At 39.0% G+C, this 24473-nt stretch overlaps 1 non-coding gene across 1 annotated transcript; it reads left to right on the top strand.

Annotated features, from left to right (window-relative positions):
- Positions 1 to 361: 361 nt before the first annotated feature.
- Positions 362 to 468, top strand: LOC123388800. The gene has a single exon (XR_006603305.1). It is a non-coding gene; the product is annotated as a U6 spliceosomal RNA (small nuclear RNA).
- Positions 469 to 24473: the final 24005 nt, after the last annotated feature.

A 24473-nucleotide genomic window follows, 5' to 3' on the forward strand; every position in this document is an offset into this window, starting at 1 on the left:
GAATTTCCCTAATGATGGACAATGTTGAGAATCTTTTCATGTGCTTACTTCCCTCTGGTATATCTTCTTTAGAGAACTATCTATTCAAATCTTCTGTTCATTTTTGAAAATGTTTTTTTTTTCCTTATTATTGACTTCATTTAATTATTATTGGCTTTTCAGGGTTATTCATTTATTCTGGGTATAAATCCCCTTTCAGAAATATAATTTGTAAATATTTTCTCTCATTTTGTGGCTTTTCTTTTGTTCTCTTAGCTATCTTTTAAAGAGCAAAAATTTTAAACTTTGTTGAAATTTAATTTATCATGTTTTTCTTTTATGGATTATGTTTTTGATGCAGTATCTAAAAACTCCTAACACAGTGCTCGCTTTGGCAGCACATATACTAAAATGGGAAAGATACAGAGATGATTAGCATGGCTCCTGTAGAAGGATGGCATACAAATTAAGGAAGTGTTCCATATTTAAAAAAACAAAAACAAAAACAAAACTTTTAACACAAAGTCACTAAGGCTTTCTCCTGTGTTTTCTTTTGGAAACTTTATAGTTAATAGAATTTACTGTTTTAGATGCTACATTCATATTGAGTCAACTTTTGTATATGGTGTGAGGTATGAATAGCTGATTGTTTCAGTATTGTTTGTTGTAAATATTAGACTTTCTCCATTGAACTGCCTTTGCATCTTTGTCAAAACTTAGATGTCCATATGTGCATGCATCTCTTTCTGAATTCTATTTTGTTCCATTGAAGTACTCGTTGGTGTCCTAATACCATACTGTCTTGCTTACAGTTTTATAGTGAGACTTGAAATCAGGTAGTGTTAGTTCTTTATCCTCGTTTTTCTTTTTCAGAGCTATTTTGGTTTTTTGGAATGATCACGGCTTACCTGCATGCTGGAGGAGACTTCTGCAGACCTGTGGGATGCTGTCTCAGTGCAGCTCTCTTCTCTCTGGTACTCTGTCCTTTAACTCTAACCACCCTGGTGTCTCCAGACTCTCAGCTCTGTCTCCTCAGCTCAGTCCATTATCTTCTGAAAGGTGGCCTTGTCCTATGCCATGTCCTGGAAATACTCTCAAGGCAGGAAGTGGGGGAAAATCATAAGACTCACCTAATTTGTTTCTTGTCCCTCAAGGGTTATTGTTCTCTTTTACTTGATATCCAGTATCTTGTAAACCATTGCTTCATAGATTATGTTTGTTTTTTGTTGTTTCAGGATGGCGGGTAAAAGTGTTACTCCATCTTGGCTGGAGTAAAGCCTCAAATATGGCTGTATTTGCAAGTAATCTCCTACAGGAGATATAAAAAACCAAGACACTAGTTATTCTTGTTTTTCTATTTTGGCTTTCGTCATCAGGTGAACATCTATACCTCAATGTGGAAATAGTCATAAGACATTTTGCCCAGTAATGGTTGGGTCAAAACAACAAGCTGTAATCATTCAAACTCCCTTGGAATTGAAGAGCAGCAAAGTATTTGGTAACTTGTGGGCATATGGTGTGTCTGATACAGCAGACATAACAACGTATTTCCTAGAAATGTTGCTTGCCAAGGTCAGTTCAATTCTACGATGCAAAGAGGTGTGATGTAGTCTGTTGTTTGGGAAACTGAAGTAGTTCAGCCTGGAGAAGCATATGTAGTATGTGTGGTGGGGAGGAAGAAAGAGAACTGCAGGGATCAAGGGGAGTTATTTAAAGAAAAAGCTGGAACACTATGCAAAGTCTAGACATGGTAACATAAGCAACCTTGTACACAGTGCTATGGAATTTGGATTATACTGAAGGCAATGGAGAATCTGATGGATGTTAAAGAGTTTAATGATATTCATACTTTACAAACACTATTTTGGAAAAAGGGTATGGGCAATGCTCAAACAGGATTTGAGTATAATCATGCAATATGTAAGAGATTCATTAAGTGGATTCTGGAATAGTTCTACTGAGGATTGAGAAAGACTTTAGAGAAACACTAACATAGGGTTGTAGAAAAGCAGGTGAGTTTAGGAGATATTTAAGAGAAAAAGTCAGTAGAACTTTAGAATTGTGTAAACATATTTAGGGACTGGAACGTGATAGGGAGAGAAGAATCTGGATTTTTGACTCAATGGGAGAAGTTGGAAGAGTTGAACAAACAGATGAACATACGTGGATGTTTGTGTCCACCTATGTGTGTATCAACAGACCTTCATGTGATAATTTGCTTTTTCTTAGACATTTCAATGTTATTAAGCCTCTCTCAGTTATATCACATAAATCCAACTCATACTGGCTTAAGGAGAAAAGGAAATTTATTGGCTCTCATAATTGAAAAATGTGAGGTGTCTTTCCTCAGGTATAGCTGAATTCAGGTGTTTAGTAATCTGTAAATTGTCACTCTTCTTCTTTTGGCTCTGATTTTCTCTGTGTTGCCTCTGTTCTCTGAGAGCCTATTTTGTGTGTTTGTGTATGTGTGGGGGTGGCAACTATGGCTTCCATTCTATCAGTTAAATAATCTCAAAGGAAGGAGAATGGATCTTTATCAATGGTTCCAGTAAGAGAGATGAAATGGATTCTCATTGGATCAGTCTGACTCATGTGCCCAACACTAAGTCAATCACTGTCCAGGGAGATAGATTATTCTCATTGGCCAGAATAGGATCATTGACGCCTCTAGAACTCTGAGTCAACTGCACCAGAATCATGCAGACTGAGTGTGATTCACCTGCCCACCCCTTCCAAGGAAAACTGAAGGGCTAGCACAAGAATGGGACTAGATGCTGAGCAGGCAAAAACAACTTCTGTCTCCCATAATTTACTTCTAGTTCTAGAGCAGCAGCTGCACATTTGATGAATGAAAATGCTTAACTTTGGCCACTCTTGAGATCCTGCCTCACATCTGCTTCTCCATCATAGTAGCCTGTTTACTTGTCACTGGGAATCATGACTTCTTTCAAAGAGGGAAGACTGATTGTGTACATTGTTACCATGCCCCCCTGCAGTGGAGCTGGCTTCATTTGATTTTCAAGCAGCTAAGGAAAGAATCCATATCCCCAGTCTGTATTCATAGTGTGAACTCAGTGTGATTAATAAAATGCCTCCTGAATAACAATGCCATATTGGCAATTACATTTATGGGATGTGCATAGAAATAATAGAGCTGCACAGTTTCACTGAGACAGGGACAGTGAGAATCAGCAGGCACCTGAGGTATGATCCAACCCAGTGTTCTCACGCTGTCAAATCCTGATTGTTTTTAACATTGCTTTTTCTACTTCCACATGAAAGCATTTTATTCAGATGTTTGCATGGATTCAAGAACCTCTCTGGATGGTTTTCTGCCACCTTGGGAACCCTTGATCTCATTCAGCCATCTTCATTTTGACAATTAAGGACATTAAAAGAAATTGGTAATGAAGAGAAGTGCTTTACACAGAGTCACATGGAAGAGCTAAAACAAGAACCTGTGTCCCTTGGACTCTTCTAATTTTGAGGTTTTTCCACTACAGTTGACCCTTGAACAAGGCAGGAGTTAAGGAATCCATCCTCCCGGTCCCACACAGTTGAAAATCCACATATAACTTTTAACTCCCCCAAAACTTAACTACTGGTAGCTTACTGTTGACTAGAAGCCTTACTGATAACATAAATAGTCGGTTAACTATTATTTGTACATATATTATGTCCTGTTCTTACCATAAAGTAAGCTAGGGAAAGAAATTGTCTTGAAGAAAATCATAAGGAAGAGAAAATACATTTATAGTACTGTACCATGCTTATTGAAAAAAATCTGCATGTAAGTTGATCTATGCAGTTCAAATCCATATTGCTGAAGGGTCAACTGCATATCGGACTAAACCTGTTGCATGTTCCATTGATAGAGAAAGACTTGGTGTTCTAAAAAATACTGACATTTAAGAGGAATTGCTAAAGCAATTTTTGGGCAAGTTAGACTTTTTCATCATGTCCCTTAACGTCCACTTTTTAGAAGAAACCCATCCTTGCCCTACATGTTTAATAAAAAGGGAAAGGGACCGGCAGCCACATGTTGAACACTTACTCTGAAGTTCTTTAAACCACCTGACAATTCTGTCAAGGAGCTAGTGTGATTGTCATTTTATAGATGATGGAAGGAAGCGCAGAGAGATTGGAGATTGCCCAAATTTGCACAGCCCACAATGGGGAAGGCTTACCAAACATCATGGCTGTGCCTTGTTTGTTCTTTAATGAACATTTTCTACAGGTAAGCAAGGACACTTCAAAGATGCTTAAAGGTCATTGGCTGTCATTTATTTACTAGACTGTCAAGGTGACATGTAAGCAATAATAGTAACGACAATAAAAATAATCTATAGCACTACATTCTTCAAGGTAAGAATATGCACTTAACGTTTCAGACCTTCAAAAAAGTAGAAGGAGGATGAGGAAGAGGAAAGAGGAGGAGGGGGATGGGAGGAGAAAAAGGAGGAGGGAAAGAAGCATGTCCTGGCTTCTAGGGGCTGTTGACTTTCTAAGAACCTCCTCCCCTTTCAGCCAATGCAGAGATCAGCAATCCATAGCCTAAAGGTCATACTCAGTCTACTGCCTGTTTTTATAAATAAAGATTTATAGGAACACGTCCATATACATTCATTACCTATTGTTCACAGCTGCTTTTGTGCTCCAATGGCAAATTTGAGTATTGCTGACGGAAACTGCATGGTTTACAAAGCCTAAAATATTCACTACCTTGCCCCTTGCAGAAAAGGTTTGGTGACCCCCTTGGCTAAAGGAATGGTTTGTTTGCAAACTGTATTCTCAAGAGATTTATTAGTTCACTAACGTGGAACTCAAAAGCTTCTTTCACTAGGTATGGGTGTCAGTGTACTAGGTTATTGGGGCCTAATTTACCTCTAACAGAGCAGGACCGCTTTCATCTGTATTGCATACTGAGCTTTCACAGTTGAATCTGTGTTAGGTCAGGTGACGGACTGGAGACATTAGGTCAGATTCCTGGAGAATCCTATAAATGTTTGTTTAACTGCTGACCCTGGGAGGAAAATCCAGGTGACTGTGAAAAGTAAATTTGAGTATTTGACACTTTTTTTTTTTTTTTTTGGTAACAATGAGAAACAGAAATTCTTCTGCCTATGGCAAAATTGTATTTACTTGAGAATCAGAGGCTTCTGAGGGTAATTGTACTGGGTGTTTTCCTTAGGAAATATGCCCTGCAATGACCATAAAGTTTGGGTGGATGATAAAAATGGTCTATAAAATATGGTCTATAAAATATGGTTTATAAAAATAATGTGTTAGAATGGATATTTTGCTTGTGGAGAGTTTGATCATGCAGGAAGTCCCCGAGGCATATTACCAAAGCACTGGAAGTCTGAGATCATTGTTCATAAGAGCAATAATAACAATGGATACCATTTACACAGCATTTACTCTAGAAAGAGTTCTAGGTACCCTTCAAACACTTCCCATGGATAATTTCATCAAATCCTCAGCACGAACCTATGAGTTAAGTACTCAAATTATTTCCATTTAACATATCAGAAGCCTGAGGCTCCAAGTTATCTAGTAAAAGAAGGTGGGGCTGGGACTATAATCAAGCCTGTCTGACCCTGTCTCAGTAGAATGTTGAGGATGAAGAACAGCCATGGCTAGGAGCTGATTCCAATCTTCTCTCAGAGTGTCTGGGACCCAGGAGTCCAGAGAACATACTAAGGTCTTTAATCAAATGCCGATATCTGTGTCTATAAAGGCTGAGCACCTGCTTGCCAACTCTGAAATAATTGCAGCAGAAGACAGTGAAGTTTTGTTTTGGTTTCAAGTATGTGTAAATTCAAACATCTGTTTCTTTTGAAAATTTTGCTGAAAATATGACCATGTTTAATATATAGGCATGTAAACACATAGCCAAGGTTCCTTCTAGGACCTTGGAAGGAGCCCATGAATATGGGGGATTAAACTTCTACAATAGACAGTTGGCTGCTAGCTGTGAATTTGGGGATCACATGATTTTATAGTTCATGAGACTATTACTAATGTTTGTCTTATCATCTAGAAAGAAATTTTATAAGTAGAGAAAATATGTGGCCTTTGTTACTTCATTTTATTGTCACATAGTAGATACTCCTTTGTGTTTTAAGGTTCTAAGCTGAGCTTTATTTTTTTGCCTTCTGCTTGAATCATCTTTCTGAGATGGGGATGTAGCAATCACATTGTAGTTGGGAAAGAGGAGATATTCTTTCAAAGAGGAAAGTTAATGTAAGGTTGTTGAAGTAAGGATGTTGAAGTAAGGAAGTTCTAAGCTGAGCTTTATTTTTTGCCTTCTGCTTGAATCATCTTTCTGAAATGGGGATGTGGCAATCACATTGTAGTTGGGAAAGAGGAGATATTCTTTCAAAGAGGAAAGTTAATGTAAGGATGTTGAAGCACATCAAAAGTTAAGGAATAAACTGAGGGTTACAGAAGGGAGATAGGGGGATGGGGTAACTGGGTGATGGGTATTAAGGAGAGCATGTTTTATTATGAGCCCTGGGTGTTATAAGAAACTAATAAATCACTGAACACTACATCAAAAATTAATGATGTACTATATGCTGGTTAACTGAACATTATAAAGAAAGAAAGATAGATAGAAAGAAAGGAAAGAAAGAAATTAAAAACCCAGAAAGCTGGTTCCACCCTTAGGAATAGAAGGTCAAAGGAAGGAGATGGTTACCAGAACTAGACCCCAGGATTATCTGACAAGAGACACAGTTATGGCAAGAACTGCCTACTAGGAATGGGCACTATAAAGGAGGAGCTTCCTGGCTGGTGCTGGGACAATGGAGGAGAGTCATCATCTGTCAGAGGGGCTGCTTGAGGCAGAGGGAGGAATGTGCTGGCTTCTTTCCTCCTCCCACATTCAGTCTTCTCCCAGTGTCTTCTATCAACCCAGAGCCAGTTGGCCAGGGAGCCTTGGAAATGTAGTTTTCTGCAATAGAGAACAGAAAAGAATAAAGATTGGAAATAGAGCTGAGAGGAAAAATCTCAGCACGAGTCACAAATACACTTAAGGAATGTTATGGGCTAGATTGTGTCTCACACCCCCCACCCCCACAACACATATGTTGAAATCCTAATCCAGTACCTAGGAATGTGGTTGTATTTAAATATAGGATCTTTGAACAGGTAATTAAGTGAAGATGAGGTGATCGGGGTAGCCCTCATCCAATACAACTGGTGTCCTTATAAGAATAGGGAATTTGGATATGGATGAGCACAGAGGGAAGATCATGAAGAAGACAGGGAGAAGACGGCCATCTAGAAACCAAGAAGACACCAGAAGAAACCAATCCTGCTGACACCTTGATCTTGGATTTGTAGCTTCTAGAATCATGAGAAATAAATTTTTGTGGTTTAAGATACCCAGTCTATGGTACATTGCTATGGCAGCCCAAACTACTGCAACCTCCAAAATATTCCAGGTTACAGTATTCTGAGATATAAAATGGTCTATTATAACCTATGGCGATTGTCTTTAACACTCCATGGTTAAGTTTGTTGTCCCCAGGTTCCTTTAGCTTCTGAATTGCAGAAATCATTTGGTCATTCTCACAGATGGAAATCTCATTCATTATCATTTAACTTTCCCTTTCTTTCTTGAGGTTCCTAGAGATCTCTGATGTCTCATCTGTGTACAAAGTACCTCAATTAGTTGTTTAATTTTAGAAAATATTCCCTTATCCATAGGCCAGGAAACAAAGAGGTGGTAAAATTTGCTTCTGAAACTGTCCAATTCCTCAAGGAAAAACAAAAATGCTTTTTGGAGCTTCCTCAACTTCTATATGGGAATGGTTAAATAATAAATTCCTTCAGACCAGATGGCAATTTGATGCTTTAGAGGCAAACTGCTACCTTTTCATTTTCCCTTTGCTGCACCACAATTCATGTGGATCAGGACAACAGGAGCAGGAGGAAGAACATTCTGCATTTTCTCCCCATCTGTTCCTGTAAGGTCAGTGTGGTAACAATATGGCATTCACTGTGGGATGACAACACAAGACTCTAGACTCAAACCAGCAGAATCCTATTTTATTATAGGAATTTGTACTGCGAGACCCTGAAGGGAATTGTGGCCAATTCCAGAGCCTGAAAATATGATTACTGAGTCCAGTTATGTAATAAAAAGAACATTGTATTTGGCCACTAAATACTAGGACTTGAGGCCTGGCTATGGGGCTTCCCATATGTGTGACCTAAGGCAAATGACTTTTTCTCTCTGGACATGAGGATCTCATCTGTCAAGTGGGAGCAATACTTACCCTTTGACAAATTTAAAAAGCTGAGCAAACTGCAAAGCTGATAAATCTGAAAAAATCCTCACTGAGATAAATGTAAGAAAACTTTTGAAAATTACAGATAATGAGAGAGCAGCCAAAGATTTAAGAAGGTATTTGAGCAGCCAATATTTAAGAAGGTAAAAGACTTTAAATGCATTGAGATTTCTACACTACTCAAAATGGTAAGATATTGATACTAGTGGACTATTATGAGTCACATATGTATATTTGTAATGTCCAAAGCAGCCAAAGAGAAACAATGTGTTACCTATGGGGCATCAATTTGAATTACAGAAGATTTCTCATATAAAATCAAGAGGCTAAAAGGAAGCAACACAGTACTTTTCAACTGTTGAAAGAAAAGAACTGTAAATCATGAATTCTCTACCTGGCAAAATTATGCTTCAGAAATGAAGGGGACAAACACTCTCAGATAAAGGCAAACAAAAAGAATTTGTTATTAATAAGACCTATCTTATGACCAGCTAAAGCAACTTCTTCAAACAGAAAGAAAAAAAAGAGGAAATCTTGGAGCGTCCAGAAGGAGGAAGAGATGGAAAGAAGAGAAATGTGAGTACAAACAATGGATTATCCTTTTCCTCATGAGTTTCTGAAGTCATATTTGGTGATTGAAACAAAAATTACAGCATGATCTGATACCCAAGACAATATTTAAGAAGGTAAAAGACTTTAAATGCATTGAGATTTCTACACTACTCAAAATGGTAAGATATTGATACTAGTGGACTATTATGAGTCACATATGTGTATTTGTAATGTCCAGAGCAACCATTAAATAAAATTTTCCAAAGAGATGTATTAAAAAATATTATAAATAAGATTGAACCCTAAAATATGTTCAAGTATTCTGAAGGAAGACAAGAGAAAGAAATGAAAACTAGAGAAAACAAATAGAAAATACTACAACAACAAACAACAAAAAATGACAAACTTAGGCACAAAGATATCAATAATTACATTAAATGGAAATGGCCTAAATATGCCAATCAAAAGGCAGACATTGATAGCATTGATTTAAAAAAATTATAACTCAAGTATATGCTGCTCATAAGAAACTTCAAATTCAATAATGTAAGTAGACTGAAAGTAAAAACATGGAAAAAGAGATGCAAACATTAATCAAACGAACAGGATTACCCATATCAATATCTGACAAAGTAGACTTCAGAGCAAAGAAAATTACTAGAGACAAAAAAGGGACATAATGTGACAAAAGGATCAATTGCCAGGAAGCCATTACAGTCCTAAATATGTATTCACTGCACAACAGAGCCTCAAACTACATTAAACAAATACTGACAGAGCCAAAAAGAGAAATAGACAAATCCACAATTATAGTGGGGACATCAGTGTTCCCTTCCAGGAACTGATGGAATCTGTTAGATGAGATCAGCAACTAATAGAAAATCAGCAAGGACAGAGAAGATGAGTAACACAATCAACCAACAGTATTTATGTAACATATATAGAACACTTTACCAAACAATAGCAGAATACACTCCCTTCACCCCAGCAGCCTTAGAACATTCACCAAGAACCTTATCTTAGGTCATAAAATGAATGTTGGCAAACTTAAAAATAATTGAAGTCATACACAGGGTACTCTCCGATCATAATAGAATCAAATTAGAAATCAGTAACAGAAAGACAACAAGAAATCCCTGAATGCATGGAGGTTAATGCCTTACTTAGAGGGGAAAACAACCTTAATTTAACAATGGCAAAGCCTCATTTATCTTGTAGGTCCTCTTTAGCATATGAAAGTCCTTTTGAAAACCTCCCTTTTTCCTTACCCCCAACTCCCAAGTATATAACCCTTCACCCCTCACAACCTAGGTGCACCAGCAACCTCTGCCCATGGGTTCTGTTCCCATGCTTTAATAAAACCACCATTTTGCACCAATAAAATAAAATAAAATAAAATAATCTTCTAAATAACTCAAAAGGAGTTAAAGAGGAAGTCCCAAGGGAAGTTAGAAAAAAAAACAAAACAGAAATAGACAAAAGCACAAACATGACATCAAAATTTGTGGGATGCAGCTACAACAATGTTGAAAGGAAAATTTATAGTACTGAATGTTACATGAAAATGAGGAAATGTCTCAAATCAGTAATTTAAGTCCCTATCCCAATATTTTAAAAAGGTAAAAAATGAGTAAATAATACAGGACAGAAATCAATTAAACTGAAAATAGGAAAGCAATAGAAAAAATCAGTGGGGAGAAACTAGTTATTGTTAAACTTCTAGCCAGACTGACAAAAATTTAAAAAAAATATGTCACCAAAAATCATGAAAGAAATAGGGGATAATACTTCAAATCTTTCAGCCATCAAAAAAAAAGAGAGATACTGTGAGCAATTTTATACAAAAAATGCAAAAATTTGAAAGAAATAAGTCATTCCTTGAAAGTCACAAGCTACCAAAACTCAACCATGGCAAAATGGACAATATCAACAACCTTATAACCATTCAAGGAACTGAATGCTCAAGTAAAAAATTTACCAAAGAAATATCCAGGCTTCGCTGGTTTTACTAGAGATTTGCCAAACATTTAGATTAAAAATTAATAATGACGGCTGCCTGGGTGGCTCAGTGGGTTAAGCCTCTGCCTTCGGCTCAGGTCATGATCTCAAGGTCCTGGGATGAAGCCCAGCATCAGGCTCTCTGCTCAGCGGGGAGCCTGCTTCCCCACTCTCTCTGACTACTTCTGGTCTCTCCCTCTCTGTTAAATAAATAAATAAAATCTTTTAAAAGAAATTAATGATGATTTTACACAATGCCCTCTAAAATATAGAAGATGAGAGAATACTTCCGTATTCATTTTATGAGTCTGGTGCTGCCCTAATATCAAAACCATACAGAGATAGTATCAAACCAATTCAATACAAACCAAACCAAACCAAAACAAAACAAAACTATAGACCAGTATCTCTCATGCATGAACTGGGAGGCAAAAAGCCCTTAACAAAATATTAGCAAATCGAATCCAAACATTATAAAAAGAGTTATATACCGTGACCAAGTAGAAGTTTTTCAAGTATACAAAGTTGGTTCAACATTCAAAAATCAATCAGTACAGTCCTCCATATTAATAGGTTAAAGAAGGGAAATGATATACTCCTATGAATTGACATAGAAATGCATTTCACAAAATCCAACACTCATTCATGATGAATTCTCTCTGCAAATTATGAGTAGAGAGAAAATACTTCGGCTTGATAAAGAACATCTAATTAAAAGTTACAGGAAGCATCATACTTAACAGTAAGAGACCGCCTGCTTTTTCCCCAAGATCAGGAAACAAGGCAAGGCTGTCTACTTTCCCCACTCTTATTCTATTATAGTACTGAAAATTCTAGCCACTGCAATAGGCAAGGAGAAGAATGAAAGTCACAGACTGGAAATAAATAAAACTATTTCTGTTTGCAGATGATATGATGGTTTGCATATAAAATTCCAAAGAATCTACAGAAAAATTTCTTGAGCTAATAAATGAGTTCAGCCAGGTCACAGGACACATAATCAATACACAAAAGTCAACTACATTTTTATAGACTTGCAATAAACATGCAGAAACCAAAATTAAAAATACAGTCACTTCAAATAAAATTACTTATGTGTACCTTCAAGAAAAAAAGTTCCTTATCTGCATGCTGAAAATTTTAAAATGATAATGAAAGAAATAATGAAGACCTAAATAAGTAGAGAAACATATGAATTCATGAATGGGAAGATACAACGTGGCAAAAATATCAGTACTTCCCAAGTTGATGTATAGAGTTAGTGCAACTCCTATCAAAATCCTAGCAAGATAATTTGTAAGCATAGACAAGTTTATTCTAAAGTTTATAGGCAGCAATGGCTACAGTTGCCAAACTGTGTAAGAGCCAAGATGCCCTTCAACAGACGAATGGATAAGGAAGATGTGGTCCATATATACAATGGAGTATTATGCCTCCATCAGAAAGGATGAATACCCAACTTTTGAATCAACATGGACAGGACTGGAAGAGATTATGCTGAGTGAAATAAGTCAAGCAGAGAGAGTCAATTATCATAGGGTTTCACTTACTTACAGAGCATAAAGAATAACACAGAGGACATTGGGAGATGGAGAGGAGAAGTGAGTTGGGGGAAATTGGAAGGGGAGATGAGCCATGAGAGACTGTGGACTCTGGGAAACAAACTGAGGGTTTTGGAGGGAAGGGGGATGGGCAGTTGGGAAGGCCTGGTGGTGGGTATTATGGAGGGCACTTATTGCATGGAGCACTGGATGTGGTACATAAACAATGAATCTTGAAACACTGAAAAAAAATTTTTTTAAATAAAGTTTATCTGGAAAAGCACAAGCTACAGAATAGCTGAAATTATCTTGACAAATTATCAAAGTGGCAGGAGTTACCTCATTTCAAGACTTGTGATATAGCTACAGTAATCAAAACAATAAATGGAACAGCATAGAAGACTCAGAAATAGATTCATGTAAATAAGACTGACTGATTTTTGAGAGTCACAAAAGCAACTTGACAGAGGAAGCCTTTTTAGGAAATGGTACTGGAGCAATTGGTCATCCATAAACAATAAACACAAAATCAATAAAGGGAAAACCAGTGAGACCTCTCAACCTAAACCTTATACCTTACACAAAAAAAATGTCAGATCATGGACTTAAATATAAAACATAAAACTACAAAATAATAAAACTCTCTGACAAGAAGAACAGGAGAAAGACCTTCAAAATATAGAACAAAGAGTTAATTTGGCATTGAAAGCACAATTCATAAAAGGAAAAATTAATAAATTAGGCCTCAACAAAATTAAAGGCTTTTCTGGTGCAAACCCTCATGTGAGGAGGATGAAAAGGCAAGTTGCAGACTGGGAGAAGCTGTTTGCAAACCACATATTCCATAAAGGGCTGGTACCTCGAATACATAAAGAATTCCAAAAGCTGAACAGGTTTTAAAAAATGAACAGGGGAGCCTGGGTGGCTCAGTGGATTATAGCCTCTGCCTTCGGCTTAGGTCATGATCTCAGGGTCCTGGGATCGAGCCCCACATCAGGCTCTCTGCTCAGCAGGAAGCCTGCTTCCCTCTCTCTCTCTCTCTCTCTCTCTGCCTGCTTCTCTGCCTCCTTGTGATCTCTGTCTGTCAAATAAATAAAGTCTTAAAAAGAAAAAAAAGAAAATGAACAAAAGTCATGGAGAGACATTTCACTAGAGGTTTGCCCATGGAAAATAAGCACAGAAACAGTTGTCCAACATCATTTGCTACTAGGTTAATGAAATTAAAGCTGTGAAATATCACTACATACCTATCAGAGCAGCTGAACACCAACACCACCATCAAAATCTGTAACAACAAATGCCGAGGAAGTTGCAGAGAAATCAGGTCACTCATACGTTACTGATATCTTTACCAGTGTAAGTTGGTACTGTCATTCTGGAAAATAGTTTGGCGGTTTCTGATAAGACTGAACATGCCATTACCATTTGACCCAGTAGTCTCACTGCTAGACATGTATCATAGAAAAATGAAAACTTATGTTCATACAAAAACCTATACTTGAATATTCATAACAGCTTTTTCTGTAATAACCAAAAACTGGAATAAGCCCAGGTGCCCTTCAGTGGGTGAAAAATTAAACAGACTGTGGGATCCCATACAATGCCTAACGTTCTGAACACGATGATAAGCAATAGAAAGGAATGACTGATAGAATCAAATACTTGGATACATCTCCAAAGAAACACTTCAAGTGAAAAAAGCTAACCCCTAGAAGTTATATAGTATAGGATTCCACTTATAGAACATTCTTGAACTTATGTTACAGAAATGGAGACCAGATTAGTAGTTTCCAGAGGTTGAGAGTTAGGGAGTCATATTAAGGATTTAATTCTGTGCCTCCCAAATTATATGTTGAAAACCTAACTCCCAGTGGCTTAGAATGTGACCTTAATTAGAAATAGTGTTGTTGCAAATATAATTAGTTGAGATGTGGTTAAAATGAGATAGGACGTGTCCCTGATTCAATATGAGTTCCTTATAAAAAGTGGAAACACACACACGCACACACACAACATATAGAGAAAACTTGGGAAGATAAGGGCAGAGAAAGCCAAGTCAAAGAAGCCCAAAGTTTATCAGCAAACCATCAGAAGCTAGGAAAGAGAGATAGACTAAATTATCTCTCATTACCACTCAGAAGGAACCAAATCTGCCAGTGCCTTGATACTGGACTTATAGCCTCCAAATTGTAAGGCAATAGATTTCTGTTGTTTATGCTATGCAGTTGGTGGAACTTTGTTATATAGTGGCCTTGAAAACTAAAGGGTATGCTTTTAAGAAGACTATGTAGAGATCCTTTTGCTATAAAAATATTCTGAAACTTGACTATATCAAAGTCAGCATCCTAGTTGTGATATGGTACCATAGTTCTGCAATGTGTTACCATTTGGAGCACTGCATAAAGAGCACTTACAATTTCTCTGTGTTATTTCTTAAAATTCTGTCTGAATCTACACTTAATTACTCAACAATTTGATAAACACATACCTGATATGCTAAAGAAAACATACATGATATGCTTGAAATTTTTTTGCATCTATTTAACCTTAAATAACAGTCATAATTTTTGTAAAGTATATATTTTCTCAAAAACTTTTAAGGGTATATACTAAGGAAAAAGTTGGAAGACGACGCTATAGAATCAAGCACGGTTGTTTCTCTAAGAAGCTGGCATGTCGAGACCGATTGAGAGCAGTCCCTTGGAGAGTAACGACCATGATTCCCGGAAAACAGGCTTCAGCTGGGAAGAAGAAGTATTTAAATCTGGAGCACAGATACACTTTTTATTGATTTTCCTCTTGTGACTGTGTCCCTGAAAGGGGCTTTGAGTTTGTAGGGCCTTGCCTCCTTTAGTTAACTTAATGCCTCTACCCCTGCCCCATTTTGTTACTCTCTCCGACCATGCTCACTGTCAGCCAAACACATGCTCTGGAATTCTCCCCAAATATGGAGCCCGTCTTTTTGTTTATGTGCAGAAAAAAGGCCAAATGAAGTTAGTTTGGGGAGAGAGTGTGTATGTATGGTTTGAGCCCAACTAGAGCTGGGGGTGGGGAGATCCTTTTAAATACTTTCCTTCTCTTTGTATCCCAAGGACAGGCACACTATCAATGCTCTTAGCGCCTGATGATCTTTTCTTTCTTTAGTACACTGGACTTAAATAAATGACATAATGCAGAAAAGCAGCCATCAAGGCGCTAGGCACAGAGGAGCCCCGTCCTCCACCGTGTGGTCTGGGGGAAAAGCGTTTGCTTTACCGGCTGCAGGGCCCTGTGTTCAAACTCAGCTCTGGTACTCATCAGCTCACTCAATCTCTCTGGGCTCCGTTTTCTTATCTGTAAGGTGGGGACCACACTTGACTCTCCAAGGGTTGCTAGGAGGGTAAAAAAAAAATGAGATTTCATGTGTGGAATCCCTGGCAGATGGCTGGACACAGAGTCAACACTCAATAAGCCCTAGTTCCCTTTTCCCTTCTGTTAATTACTGAATGAATAAAACCATCTGATAAACTAATTTATAAGAAGGCCATTGGAATGTCAGCAATTGATTTTTATAGGTTTAATATAGCTCCAGTTAATGACTTATGGATTCCTGTGTGGTCAGGCTCCACTAGAGGTGTCTATTAATGTTGAAAAAGGCGGTGGGTGGCAGGCAGCCTCAGGGCTAGATGCCAGACCTTCCTCTGGCCCAAGATGAGCAGGGATGCTCGATGGAGACATAGTGTTTTCTTTGGTGTCTAAGTCTGAATCTATTACATAGAACCCCTTCACACAGGACCCTTCAGAGCTAGTGGCAATGGCCACTGGAATGAAAATGCATTGTTTCTCCAATTCTGAGGCAGTGATCTTGAGAGGAGATGACGAATTGCACTGACAGAAAACAGCCTCTTGTGCCAGGCTGCCCAGGGTCAAATCTTAGCTTTACTACCCACTAGCTCTGTGAACCTGGGCGAGTCCTTCGCTTTTTTTTTTTTTTTTTCTTTGCTTCAATTCCAATAGTAATAGTGTCCAACTCATGGGGTTGTCATGAAGATTAACGAGTTAATTTAAAGAAAGCAATTAGAACCATGCCTGGCACAAAGAAAGCACTATATAAATGTTGACTATTATTATTATTTCAAGCTTAGGAGAGCTGTTCAAACAGATTTGGCTGCCATCAGCCACCATGCCCCTGAGCAAGCCTACTAAGGACAATGGCAGGAGGTGCCTGGGGGATAGAAGTGGCTTTTTATCCTATACTTAATTATAATAGTTCCAATTTATCAAGTATAAATAGTTCCCATATAGTATCAATATAGTTGGAACATTATAATGGAGAGGGGCTGGGAAGGAACCATTTTAAAAGAGAGAGAGCATAAACCAGGAAACTGGTGACACAGGTCGTAGAAGAGCGACAAGGCTTTCTGGGATATGAGGGAACTCTGAGATTAGCCCTAGCAGAGGGCAACCTCCACCCCTGGGCTGGAAAGAGAAGAGAAGACTTTCCCGTAATTGGCAGGTGGCGGATGGGGTTCAGTGGTAGGAGCTAGAACCATGGAGGACCTGTCTGCTGGGAGCTAGGGCCACGGTGGCAACGTCACTTTAGGGATGCCACCAAGTCAGCGAAAGGGAGAGAATTCCGTGGCTTCTGTCTTCCTCGCACCCTCCATTCTCCCATCGGGATTCCCATTTGCCAGCCCAGCCACAGCCAGCCTGCGTAGTAGAGCAAAGGGAAGCCGGAGGAATGCATGTGAAAACTAGAAGGTCCAGGACGGGTACAGTGCATCACTGGCATAAACATAGGAAGGAGGCATTTTTAGTCCCCAGTTTATCGATGCAGATATTGAGCCTGAGGGAGATTCAGTTAATGGTTCAAATATTCACAATGGGTGAAGTGGCAGAGGCGGGAATGAAATCCAAACCAGCCCAACTCAGAAGTCCCTGTCTATGCAGTGAGGCTTCCTGACGCGGTTCTAGAACTAAACCTGTGCTCCATGGTCAGCCTCACCTACACTGGGGTCTGAACGTCCCACATGGAGTCCCCTCCTTGCCTTTGACTCTGCTTGGAGATCCTCAGGTCATGCTTGACCTGAAGGGGTATGGCTTTCATGACAGCTCTTCAGGCATTTGGGCAAGTGGATGAGAGAGGTCTTTGGAGCCTGAAGACCTAATGCTTTTCTAGTCACATGTTCCTCCAGGCCTCTACCCTACTGGGTCCCAAATCAGATACATCGGTGTCCCTTTGAGGGAACTTTGTAAACATAATTCTCTTTATCTTTGGAGATTCTAAATCAGGCAGGGTAAGAGGCATCCAGAAGCTTAAGATACATGACTTTAAAACTTTCTAGAAGTCTGGCCTTGACTCGTATCCTCTAGGTTTGCCATCTGCTCTGATTGCTTGAAGTGGTGGTCAGGAGTTGCTTTGTCAAGTTACATTAGTCGTTAGAGGTCACAGTCACATCCAGCCGGCCTCATGGCATCTGGAATGAATATAGGGGAGGCCCGGGAGACCTTTCTGGCCCCCGTGGCCGGCATAGATTAGACCGCTTTCGTATCTGCTATTAAACTGCTTTGGTATGCAAACATACCAGTCTGTAATAGGTTGTCTACCGACCTGGGAAATCTCTCCCTATATATATTTTGCTGCTTCTATCTGCTATGCCAAAATTCTACATCCACTCTTTAGAGTCTGTGAAGACTCCACCAAGAGGGACTGTTTGGCACACAGAGCTGTTTTGCTCACTTTGTTCCCAGATACTCAAGCTTCCTGGGCTAGCCTGGAACTATCTCATGGCTGGAGAATTTAGGGTCTCAGTTTGGAAGGTACCTCAATGTGCGATTATTCCTACGCAGGAATCTTACCTATAGATCTTTTTCCCCAAGTGCTAAGTATATGAATTCCAAGTTGAAATGCTACTAAAAGTCTCAATTTTGGTTGAACTCTAGAATAAATGGAGAGCTTTAAAATATTGATGCAAATAAATATTTCACCCATGGGCATCCTGATTAAATCAGTCTATGGGCTGGGATTATGTTTTTTTAAGTTCTCTAAGTGATTCTTAATGAATTAATGGATTGGGAAGAATCAATTGTAGTACCTCCCTACTTCTAGGACGTGCTTTGAATATAGGTGAGCCTAGCTTCAGATCTGGGGTCAAGTATGTAAGAGCTATGTGAACTTAGCCATTTGATTTCTCTGAGCCGGTGGCATGCAAAGGGAGTGTGGGGTGGGGGGCAGGGAGGTGGTAAGACGAAGCAGCTTACCCCAGGTGATAAAGGAATACATTATCTGTGGAAAAATTTAATGCAATAAAGCAAATTAAGGTCAGTTTGCTTTTTGTTTTCACTAAACACTGGTAATTTTAAGCAATGTTAGTAACAAAACACTTCTCCCCACAGGACCAACTCTTCTCACCTCTAGGTACCTCTCTCCGACCTCCCTTGTATGCCATGCCACAGAGCTTAAGTTTCGTTATCTGTAAAGGTGAGTCAAGTAGTGATAAAAGGACATGATTTTGTCTTCGCAGTTTAGAAATCATAGTTTTGAACTCTGTCTTGATCACTCTCCTGGACTGGCTCTCCAGCTATACTGCTTGGTTGGAATTCCATCTCCATCATTATAACTTTGAGCAAATTAATCTCTCTGCTTCAGTTTTCCTTACCTATGAAATGGGGGTAAGAAGATATCTACCTCATGGGGACGCCTGGGTGGCTCAGTCGGCTAAGTATCTCCCTTTGGCTCCTGTCGTGGTCCCGGGGTCATGGGATTGAGCCCCGTGTCCAGCTCCCTGCTCAGCGGGAGTCTGCTTCTGCTTCTCCCTCTGTTCCTCCCCCCAGTTCATGTACATGCACCCAATCTCTCTCAAATAAATAATCTTAAAAAAAAATAAAAGGAAGACACCTTATCATATTTCCTCAACCATGAGACAATAAATACAAAATGATTTGAATCATGCCCTCATAGTAAGCACTCAATAAATATTAGCTATTGTTATTTGGCTTATAGTTAGATGTTTCTTTAGTAATGATTATTGTGTTATAGCTACTAAAGATTTGTTGAATACCTGTATCTCTGATCAGTATCATTTGCTTCTATACAAGATAGAAGGGTACTCACCCTCTAAAGATACCAAGACAGTGGACTCATTCAGCCTTTCTCGTTATCTGGCTCCTTGTCTACTCTATAAATCTCTTTCTTCTGTCCCTTCAAACCATATGTATGCTGGAGGTAGACAGGATCTCATTGTCAGTGTTTCAAGTCACTAATTATGGCAGGCCTTCAGTTACCTGCCTCAAATATGTTAAGATAGATCGTTTTTTCCGAAGGAGAATCTGAGGAAAGAAAGTTGGAACACAATGGGCTAATAGGTGTGCAATTTTGGTTAAACATGAAATTTTGATTTACCAGTCCCAACATCACTAATCTTACTCATTCTAATAACATTGTCATTATAATAACATTCACGGTATATCAGCTCTGTATTAAGAGATTGACAAGTACCATCTCATTTAACGCTCATTACAACTCTTACGTATGTTCTGTTTCTGTCCCTGTTCTATAGGTGAGAAGACTAAGCCAAAGGAGGTAAGCACTTCTCTGATAAGTACAGCTAATCAGTGGTAGCTTGAACCCAGGTTTTTAGCTCCATGTTCTTAAAAACACCACCAATTGGGGGGGCGGGGGCAAAAACCTATTGCTTCCTTATAGCACAGATTACCTTAGGGTCAAAGTTGGAAAGTGTACATTTTCAGCAGACAGCTCAGCAGGTCTAGAGAGAAAAGCTCCACCTGGGTTAATTCTGTAGATGGAATAAGTTAGGAAAGCTCTACATTTGGAGTCTGTCTGACGTGGAATTCAGAGTCTGCACATACCCCTCATAATGTTGGAGTGTCTGGCTATAGTTTTGCCAACATGGTTGGGCAGGTTTGTGGTCTTCTCCCCCACTGGTAAGGTCCCCCCACCAGCTTCCATCCCTGAAACATCCAGTCATCAGCTGGCATTGTAGAGTATCTTATATTTGCTCTTAGCTGGATCTGGATCTGGTCCTGTGTAGTTCAGTCCAACCCATTCCATGGGAGAATGCCCTCTAGTTGGTGCTTCCATTGGAATCCTTTCTTGGCTGGCTCAGTGTTCTTGTGAGTTTCCATCTCCGCACACATAGACCCTCAGCTGTCACCATAGAGTCTAGCCCCTTTCCTCATGAATCCATTTGCGCACATTGATTTTCTAGCTCATTACTGCAATGGCCATTACAATTACAACTGGCTTCCTAATTCATAGCTGTTCTGATCATCAAGACAATTATGGTTAATTCTCAGTAGCTCTTATTTAACAATAAGATATTTAAATGTCTTTAATATTCATTTATTCACTTTCATTTTTAATATAATTATGGCTTAAGTCAGGGCATTCCAAGCCTGTAAGAGGTGAGGGCACACCACACAGTATGCTGCAATCAGTGTAGTCTGGGCCTCCTTATTGCAAAAACATTATTATAGTAATAAAGGAAGTTGAAAAGGAAAAAAAAATCTTAGTTTCACCACTCTTGCAAAACTGTTTTCGTTTTTTCCCATTTCTTTCTAAATTAGTGGAATGGTTTTACTCCATGGTAAATTACAGTGTGAATATGGTTTTGTATCTATATTTTTTCTTTTAGTTAACACGAGGCCAAATACAGTTTTTTTTTTTTTGGTTTGTTCTTTGTTTTAATTTTTAATTTTTATAAACATATATTTTTATCCCCAGGGGTACAGGTCTGTGAGTCACCAGGTTTACACACTTCACAGCACCAAAGCACATAACCTCCCCAATGTCCATAATCCCACCCCCTTCTCAAATACAGTTTTCTATGTTGTCTTACTGTTTGTATAAATTTTAGGTTGGATTAGAAAGAAATTGAGTCCCTCGCTGTGTGACTATCAGCCTGTTGACTTAGCCTTTCTGAGCCATCCTGATAAGGTAGTTTGTGATGCTTTTGAAGTTTTTGTGAGAAGTCAGTGAGAAGACAGATATGCAGATGATTCTAAGAGGACTCAGAACAAGGAGTTTCAATACTTGTTAGCTCACATGTCATCTCCTCCCAAGATTTGGCTTTAAAGGCCTATCTTTGATCAATATCTCCCTCTTTGGGGCTGTAAAGCTTGGTTGCTGAGATTCCTTGGAGAATGCAGATACCTCTTGGAGTTATAAAGCCTAATAAATTAGCAGTTGAATTTACTGAGGCAGACCACTGGAAAGACAGCCTTGCGAAGTCATACTTAGCCATTAGGCTGGGCCCACCAATAAAATTTCTCAAAAAGCACCATCTTCCTTCATCCTTTTTGTCCCTGGGGCCAAAAAACCCAATTCCGCTCTATTTTTAAACCTTTAATTCTCCAATTTTACATCTTGCAAAAAAAATTATAAACCTTAAAAGTACATTTTAAAATGTACTTTTTAAAAATGTTAAAAGTACATTTTAAAGTACATTTTAAAAATGTTAGCCATTCTCTGTAATGTGCCATGCTCCTACGACGGCTTTATTTTTAGATAGTAGTAATTGTGATCAATCTGAAATTTAGTATGCCTTTGCACACTGCTGCTAAGAGTCACAACTTTCATTTTCTATTTCATAGCCTTTATTTTACTAGCTAGTGCCCCCATGGTTCAGCATTCAGGTTGTTTGAATGTCTTACTGTTTATTATATGTAGTACTGCAAAGAACTTCATCTAATGATTATTTTTTTATCTTTAAAACACTTCTCCAGGACAAATCCCCAGGAGTGGGATTACAGAGTCCTAGGGAATAAGCTTTCTAATAGTGCCTGGAACATACTGAGGCAGATTTCCAGAAGATTCACACCAATTTAACCCTCATATCTTTAATATAACAAATGCTTTGCTGATACATAGGATGGTCAATTCATACCAACTCTTTAAAATCATAGCAAAGTAGATTAAGAAGAATTTTGTAAAATGAAAAAATATCAATTGTTTTGAGTAAGTGAATCATCATCCAGGGCTTTCTTGTCTCTATTTATTTATTTGTTTGTTTCTTTATTTGTTTTCTAAGTTTTTGGGAATTTATATTTATTTGTTTGTTTATTTACTTATTTAATTGGCCTCAGCCCTGTCCTAAGCTTGTGTTAGATGCCAGAAGAAGTGAGAAAGGAGTGACATCGAAAGGGAGATTGTTATCATCTGTTACAGTTTAAGGACAAATCATTCTAGCATGGATTTTAATAACAACCCTGTAAAGGCTAAGGGGTAAAGATCATTCTCACTTTACAGACACCAGAACTGAAACTCAAGAAGGTGCAGAGTCCCCTGACTCATCAGCTCCCCAAAATAAACGTCGACTTTCATCTTTTGGTCTGCTGACACCACAATCAGTACTCTTTAAACCACACAGTTCCTGTCGCTCAAACATGGCTTACCTACAAAGTTGTCAGAGAATAAATCGGGACGTACAGAGTGCTGATTTCTTGGAGGAGGAGGGTGATGACTGAAGTAGCTAACGTTGATCGTGTTTACTCTGCACCAGACATGTACCTAGTCTCATTTAATCCTCATGGCAATCCTGCAAGATGGGTATTATTAGTATCTTTATAGATGAGGTCAGAGAGTCAGGAAAAGGTGAAGTCACTTGCATAAGATCACAGAGCTAAGAAGCGGCAGAGCCAAGATTTAAAGGCAGGAAGCCTGACAGAGTTCCTGCTCGCAGCACCTGCTCTGCATTTTTCTGCATCTGTTCCACATTTCTTCCCTTGGCTAAGTTCCTTTCTGGCCTGGAGAAAGGATCTTCTTCCACCTGTCCTGCTTGGAGAAGCAGCGGTGGCAAAAGTGGCCGGGGCATGTGGAAGAGCAGGTCACTGGCATTTCTAAACCTAGGTTGTCTACCGAGTGGCCTGTGGCAAAAAAAAAAAAAAAAGAAGAAGTTCTGAATTCCCTTTGTTCTCTGCTTTTATGTTGCCCAAAGGAAAACCAAAGCAAAAAAAAAAAAAAAAAAACCAAACAAACAAACAAAAAAAAAACCAAACAAGCAAAAAAAAAAAAAAAACCAACCAAACAAACATCTGTCTTCTAGATGAAAAAATAAGCAGACTCCTTAGCAGGGAGATACTCCAACCTGAGAGCAGAATTTCAGTAGTTGCCCTCATGGCCAGTGCCTGAGGGCGGCTGCCCTGGGGAGGACAGACACGAGGCCCAGAGGCTGCTCTGCACCTTTCTTCATCCCATTCATCCATTTCTCTTCCCAAGAATGTCTATTCTTTGAAGCCACATGAATGAGCGGGTTTGAGCATCCTCTAAATGACACAAAGTCAATTAATATGCAAACTATTAATAAGCTCGATTCTTTTCCTATATTCAGAATGGCAGTGGTTGTGTTTGGAATGGACAGGGTATGGTGGGCAGGGAAGGAGATGATCTGGAGGAGAGATCTTTGCAGCATCCTTGAGGATCCTGGATTCTTGCTCACCCACGCCTCTACTCCGCTCCCATGTGTGCATGCGCGTGCACACACACACACACACACACATTCCTTTTGATGACAAGAGTGCATTTGACTCTTGTAATTACCAGTTACCTTAAAATAACGGCTGTAATAGTGAAATATTCCTGGGGCCAAGACTGGTCCTCAGTGAAACGCATTTAGTGAATCCCTCCTTTTGGGTCTCTTGGCTCTTGGGACTCATATTACTCTCTTTGGGAACCTACAACCTACAACCTTCATCCCGCATTCTCCAACTCCCAACAAAGGGCCATGTGCCCCAATTCCCATGGGCTTTGACTTGTAGCCTTGTATGACTGCTTCTTCAGGGAAAGGTTTTATGAAACAAAGATCATATGCTGGTGGATCCCCTGGAGCATTTTGTTTGGCTTGTGCAGCATCTAGGAAATATCAAACCTCATGAGATTTCACATAAAAGTTGAATGTGTCAGCTTTTGATGTTGGGGATCTCACAGTATGTCAGTGACCGCCTTGCAATCTCTCAGCACTTACTTAGCTGGCACTGAGCAGAGGTAGCCCCTGCCTTGACTACAGTTTCTTTTTGCCCCTCTTGATGCACGTATGTCTCCAATGGGTTCCTTTGGGTTTAGGTTTTCCATGCCTGATGTAAAGGTTTGAGGGTGAAGGTAGATCCT

Source organism: Mustela putorius, unplaced genomic scaffold, assembly GCF_011764305.1.
Source record: "Mustela putorius furo isolate JIRA1106 unplaced genomic scaffold, ASM1176430v1.1 tig00003909_pilon_pilon_pilon, whole genome shotgun sequence".
Taxonomy (NCBI): Eukaryota; Metazoa; Chordata; class Mammalia; order Carnivora; family Mustelidae; genus Mustela; species Mustela putorius.